At 38.0% G+C, this 5,668-nt stretch overlaps 1 long non-coding RNA gene across 2 annotated transcripts in view; it reads left to right on the top strand.

The window, feature by feature from the left end:
- Window positions 1-5,104, top strand: part of LOC147817933 (uncharacterized) — a 13,980-nt gene extending 8,876 nt beyond the window's left edge. For both annotated transcript variants that reach the window (XR_015438480.1, XR_015438481.1), the window contains exon 2: window positions 3,851-5,104. This is a non-coding gene — a long non-coding RNA (uncharacterized LOC147817933). The remainder of the gene's footprint in view (window positions 1-3,850) is intronic.
- The last annotated feature ends 564 nt before the right edge of the window (window positions 5,105-5,668 follow it).

Consider the following 5,668-nt stretch of genomic DNA (forward strand, 5'->3'; position numbering starts at 1 on the left):
GGGGGGGGGGTGGGGGGTGGGGGGGGTTACTGTCTGTGTCCGAGCAGGCAGGTGGTTTCAAACCTCCCCAGGATCTGAGCGCGCCTCTAGTGCGCGCCACACGCTGCATGGAGCCTGGTAGATAGATGGAGAAATGACACCCGAAGCACTGGATTATGGTCAACCCTTAAGAAAGGATCTCATAAATTGTGGCGGGATATTAAATGTCTCACCACAATTGTGTCAGTCTCTTGTAGGAGCATAATAATAGGTTGTTAGAGTGGCAGCATTAGTAGAAGAATATTACAGGAATAATAATAATTTCGTTTGGAAATTAATTAAAAATGGCTAGATTCTCAATGAGGTCTGGCATCAGTCCAAGCAACCTAAAATTAGCTAATCTTGATTACAGATGCAAGGGACAAAAATGATTATTATTATTATTTTTATTATTATTTTAATAAGGAATTGAGAAAGACATTTTCATATAATTTTCTTATTTTTCATATAAAAGCCATAAGAACCAGGCCTGAGTAAATATGTCAGGCACAATCTTAAAGACAATGCTGACAGGGAGACTTAATATTTGGAGCATATGCAAGGTAAATAAACTAACTCCTAAACTATTAAAACCTCACTTAGACCTGAGACTGAGGTTCATCTGCAATTACAACCAGATGAACCTCACTAAAGACAAAAAACAGCAGGAAAGAGTACTAAACTCTTCATAAAGTCCTTAAAATGGCACTGGAGAAAATATAGATTACTGTAGAAATAAATGTTTGATCTTGCACAGGATTAAGCTTTGCAGTTCATATGAGAATCAATGAAAACATACTGAAAAAATCCTGTTGGAGAGAATATTTTGTAGATACATCTCTCATAGGAAAAGACCTACACACACAAAATAAAATCTTGAATGCACACAACAGTACAAACTAATAAAAAAAAATGTGTGTGTGTGTGTGTGTGTGTGTGTGTGTGCTCCAATGGGAAAGTCCTGGCTCTCATGTAGGAATGAATGCTCCAGTGGAGGAAGTGCTGCACACAATAGCTAACATTGACTGCAAAATAAAAGAGCTTGAAATTTAAGAGCACAGTGTGAACTGAAGTGGAAAAAAGGTGAAGAGAAAGAGAGTCACACCTGGTGAAATATAGCGAGGTGGATGAGCACGTCCTATTCTCAGACGCTGCTCGGGTTCTCATGAGCTGTGGGTTGCAGGAGGTTGTCAGGTGAGAGCTGTGGACCTTTGTCTGCCGCACCTTAAGACACTCCTACCTGAAACTGCATTTCAGACCAGGCTGGGTTTTGGTTTGGTCTTGTGCTGTGTTAAGTCATTGTCTCGCTCACAGAAAGTTTGAGTAACTGAGTGAATGATGTGAAGCTGTTTATGGAAGCCCTGACGTTTAACGATGAGTAGGTCTGCCATCAAAAAGTTCACATTCTGAGTCTCCCTGTATTCCTGCTTATTTTGCATTGGAGAAAAGAGAGGAAAGAGATGTTCCTCTTCAGACTGACATTGTCTATTTATAGTAAGGTGCAAGTCCTTGCAAATTACCTGTTTTTGAGAACATCTCCTTTAAGGGCACATCAGATCACATAGTAAAAAGGTATTATCTGTTTGCCTTGTATGGTAATATTAAAACCCAATGTTGTTTTATTTAGAAAACATATTTTACAAATATTTAAGTATATTGTCCTCAAAAACAATCAAATAATCTATTCGAATTATTTTTATTAGCTGCTTCTGTTCTTGCTGTTGCTGCTATTATCATAATCATCATCATCATATTAATTACATTTCCAGTTTAAATCCTTTATTTGGTTTTATACTGCAGCTAATCTTTAAAGCAATCCCATACATATACACCAAAACATAGTACAGGCAAAACAAATATATTATGAAAAGTGAATATGACAAAAATAGTATTATAGGAGTTAAAAAAAAAAAAAAAAAAAAAAACGGGCATACTGTCAGAATGCCTTCATTGCTGAGCACCACAGGCAAATTTAAAATCCCTCAAATAACGTCACAAGACTATACTGTATATAAGCTGCACTGAAAGTATAGGTTGGGTCCACCGTACTGCACGTATAATACAGAGCGAGGGCTTTTAAATTACTTATTTTTAAAATCAGGAAGTCTGTTGTGTGGTCTTACAACTAAAGCTGATTATAAAATGATCATCCTTCTTTCAAATGTTCAAAATGACAAAAGCTAACAATTGAAAAGCAAGAGACAAAATCTCATCATTTCAATGGCCTTTCAGATTTTGTGACCTGCAGTATTATGACAAATGTTTCCTATATGAAATGAAAAAGGCTGCATTTATGAATCAACCAACATTCGACCATATTAACGTCACTTGGGCCTCAACGGTTAGCATATTGTGAAATGCTTATAAGCAGCACAGTCCAGGGTTCTCTGAGTTAACAAACCACAGATCACAGATCAGCTTAATGATTTGGCCAGGAGATCATGTCTATAACAAGCCCCATAATATCATAGTTATTAATATGTTGGCTGGAAAGCCCTCCGAGCCTTTATTTTCATTTGCTCTGAACTGTCAGATTCAAGTGGAGAGATTTTTAGGACTTTGTCCATTTTGGTGAATTGAAGGTAGCCAATTATTGTCATCATTGCCCCTGAAAATGCATTACGCCTCACCTGAGGGCTCACTCAATCAAAGAGACTGAAGGGGCGATTAACAGATGACTTCTGACCTTAATCCATCACAAAGTCACCCAAAAGGACCAGACAGCAATCAGCATCTCTCATTCAGCTTCATGTTGCAAACTTTCTTATTGCTGACATCTAACCTTGGGCATCATAATGGCAATTCTATGTTTGAGGCCTTGAAGATTGTCTTTCATCATTAGTGTTTGAACATGGATTTGCCACATTTGTTCTAAGTTTGCTCGCCCTTGAATATTTTTACTGAGTAAAACAAAGCAATTTCAGGTTGTGAATCTCTTTGCTTGATTTTTCTCATGAAAAAATGTCATTTTCATGATTTAAGTGGTAACACTACAAATCCCCATATTTATAATTTATTAGCATTATATCAACATTTAACACATTTTTATAACAACTAAGCTAAGGTATTAGGACAGCTTTAAGTGCTCATTAATGTACAGTATTTGCTAACAATTATAACGTCTCTTATGAAGACATATTTTAGATTATAACAACTGTGTTTTACTATATTGTCATTCATTATCTGTTTATACAGCAGCACCCACTGACAGGTGTTTACCAGTACACAGATAAATACTTATATATGCTTACAACTACATTATAATGTAATAATGCGTAATAAACCATTTATTAAATGTTTATAAACTAATCATAATTGCTAAACAGGGGTACTTAGTAACGTATTATCATTTAAGGATAGTTCAGATGATTTCAAATGGGTTTAATTAAAGAAAATTGAAGAAATTATGAAAACTAGGCACAATATTACATTTAAAATCAAACCATTACAATATTTCTAGTAAAACTGTAGCCTGCCTGAAACTACTGTATAGCCTGCAGCTTTATTCATTGTGTCTTCTGTGTAGTTTTTTCATGGCCAGCATTAGCATGAGTGCAGCTTCCTCAGCTGCCCTCATAAATATGAGTCTGGCATCATGTCCTGGTCATAGTCTTTTTTTTTCTTTCTTTTTTTTTAATTAAAATTGAAATCATAATGTTTTTAATTCAGTAAAAGGCGTTTTTTTTTTTTTTTTAGAAAATAAATCTAACTGAATAACTTTTTCTCTCTTTGTTTCCCTGTTTTCCCCTCTCTAATATCTCCCCCTGGCTTTTCCATCACACCCACCTTCCTCTCATGCTCTCCATCCCCCCTCCCTGTGCATCATGTCCAGCCAGTGGTCTCCATCCCGTCCCCTTCTCTCCTCTCCATCTCCCTCTTCATACCCACTCTACCCCTCTCTCTCATTCCCCTCAACCTCGCTCCTTTCTCCCTAACCCCACACCTCTCTCCCCCTTTTCCTTCACCCCCCCCAAAATAGGTACGCCTCCACCCCCTCTTGGCAGCTCCATCTCCTCCTCGCCTCCCCCTTGTCTCTCCTGGGTTGGTTTCCACAGCTGTGGTGAGTGAGGGGCAGATGACCGGAGAATTGGCCCCTGGGAGAGCGCTGAGCCATCCTGGTGCTATTAGGCTCGTGGCTAATAATAGGTGTTTCAGACCGGGGGAAGATCAATCAGGGGGAATCATGGGGAATGTTCGGAGCAGCGCTTTTTACACATCGGCCCAGATGGATGAAATTACACTTGTCAGTTTTTAGTTGCATTACTCCCAAATTGGTTGTCTACTCTTTTTTTTTCTCTCTCTCTCTCTCTCTCCCTCCCCTCCCTCCCTCCCTCATGCTCTCTCTCTCCCTCTCACTCTTCTCTCTTTTCTCTCTCTTTGCCCTCATTCATGTGTCAGTGGCCTGCTAAAAGGATTCGGTGGTGAAATCCCTGTCATTTTTGTCTTTTCCTTGTTTAGCCCTCAGCCAGCAACTCTGTTGCCTGCATATATGCACTTAGAAGAAATCAGTGTAAGATCTTGTTTTGTGCCTCAGGCAATTTCCATAACTGACATTCTGTATGTGTTCTGCATGTATAATAAAACTATTTGATGGACTCATTCAGAGTAGAGTCGAAACAATAAGTCTATTAATTGTTTTTTTCAAGCTAAAATTCCTTTTGCTTGTTGCCTGATGTGAAGACTTGGAGTTTTTTCTGTTTATATCTTTGTAAATTGAATATCTTTGAGCTGTGGATTGTTGGTCAAACAAAACAAGACATTTATAGATATCACCTTGGACTCTGTGATGGACATTTTTTCACAATTTTTTCTAATTTCTTGGACTTAAAAGGATTCATAAAGAAAAAAGAAAAAATCGGCGTAGCCCTAATTCCGAGTGTGAAATAAAGGCTTACAATTATAATGTGTTGCTAATAATATGTTGATTTACAAAAACCTGCAATGTAACCAAACTGATAAATGTGTTAAGTGCAATAATTATATTGTAAGTGCAGGGAATTCTTATCTAACTGTAATGTAATTAAATCTGTCAGGTGGAAATGAAACCTTACGGCTGTTTCAAAGCTAAATAAAATCTACCACAAAACACTGTGTCTTTGCTGTTTATTTTAAACATACATTGATTTTTTTTAAAGTGACAGCCTGTGTTTGAACTTGTTACGATTTTTTTAAAGGAATAAACCTTTTCAGGAGGACAAGAAAACAATAAAATAATGCTAGAGTTTTACATCAAGTATAAATCGAGGCTTTGAGCAGCAGCACAATGCCTCTTTACTATTTCTACCCTAATACTTGGAACGCCTCTTGTGATTGATCGATTTAGACTAAAAAATTTGAAAATGTTTTACCAACAAGGCAGCTGAGAATATGATAGCGGAGCCAGAGATGTGGTAATTGAATGACCTGAGCTGCAGCGTTTGTGTGCAATTGCAGGGAGAGAGCAAGCTCAGTAACGTGAATGGGGTTTATGCCTGGCAGTGCATGCAAGCCATACAGCATATCATCTAAACCCCCTTAAGCTCCTGATGTGTTACATGATAACTAGCACAGCGTGTCAGTCGGAAAGGTGACTATGGAGGCTGAGAGGGATCATTTTGAGGCAGCCACACAACAGCTATTTGTGTCAGTGATTTCCACTTCTGACTAGGCG

Source organism: Seriola lalandi, unplaced genomic scaffold (assembly GCF_002814215.2).
Source record: "Seriola lalandi dorsalis isolate HSWRI2012SDOR001 ecotype SW California unplaced genomic scaffold, Sedor1 jcf7180002054834, whole genome shotgun sequence".
NCBI lineage: Eukaryota > Metazoa > Chordata > Actinopteri > Carangiformes > Carangidae > Seriola > Seriola lalandi.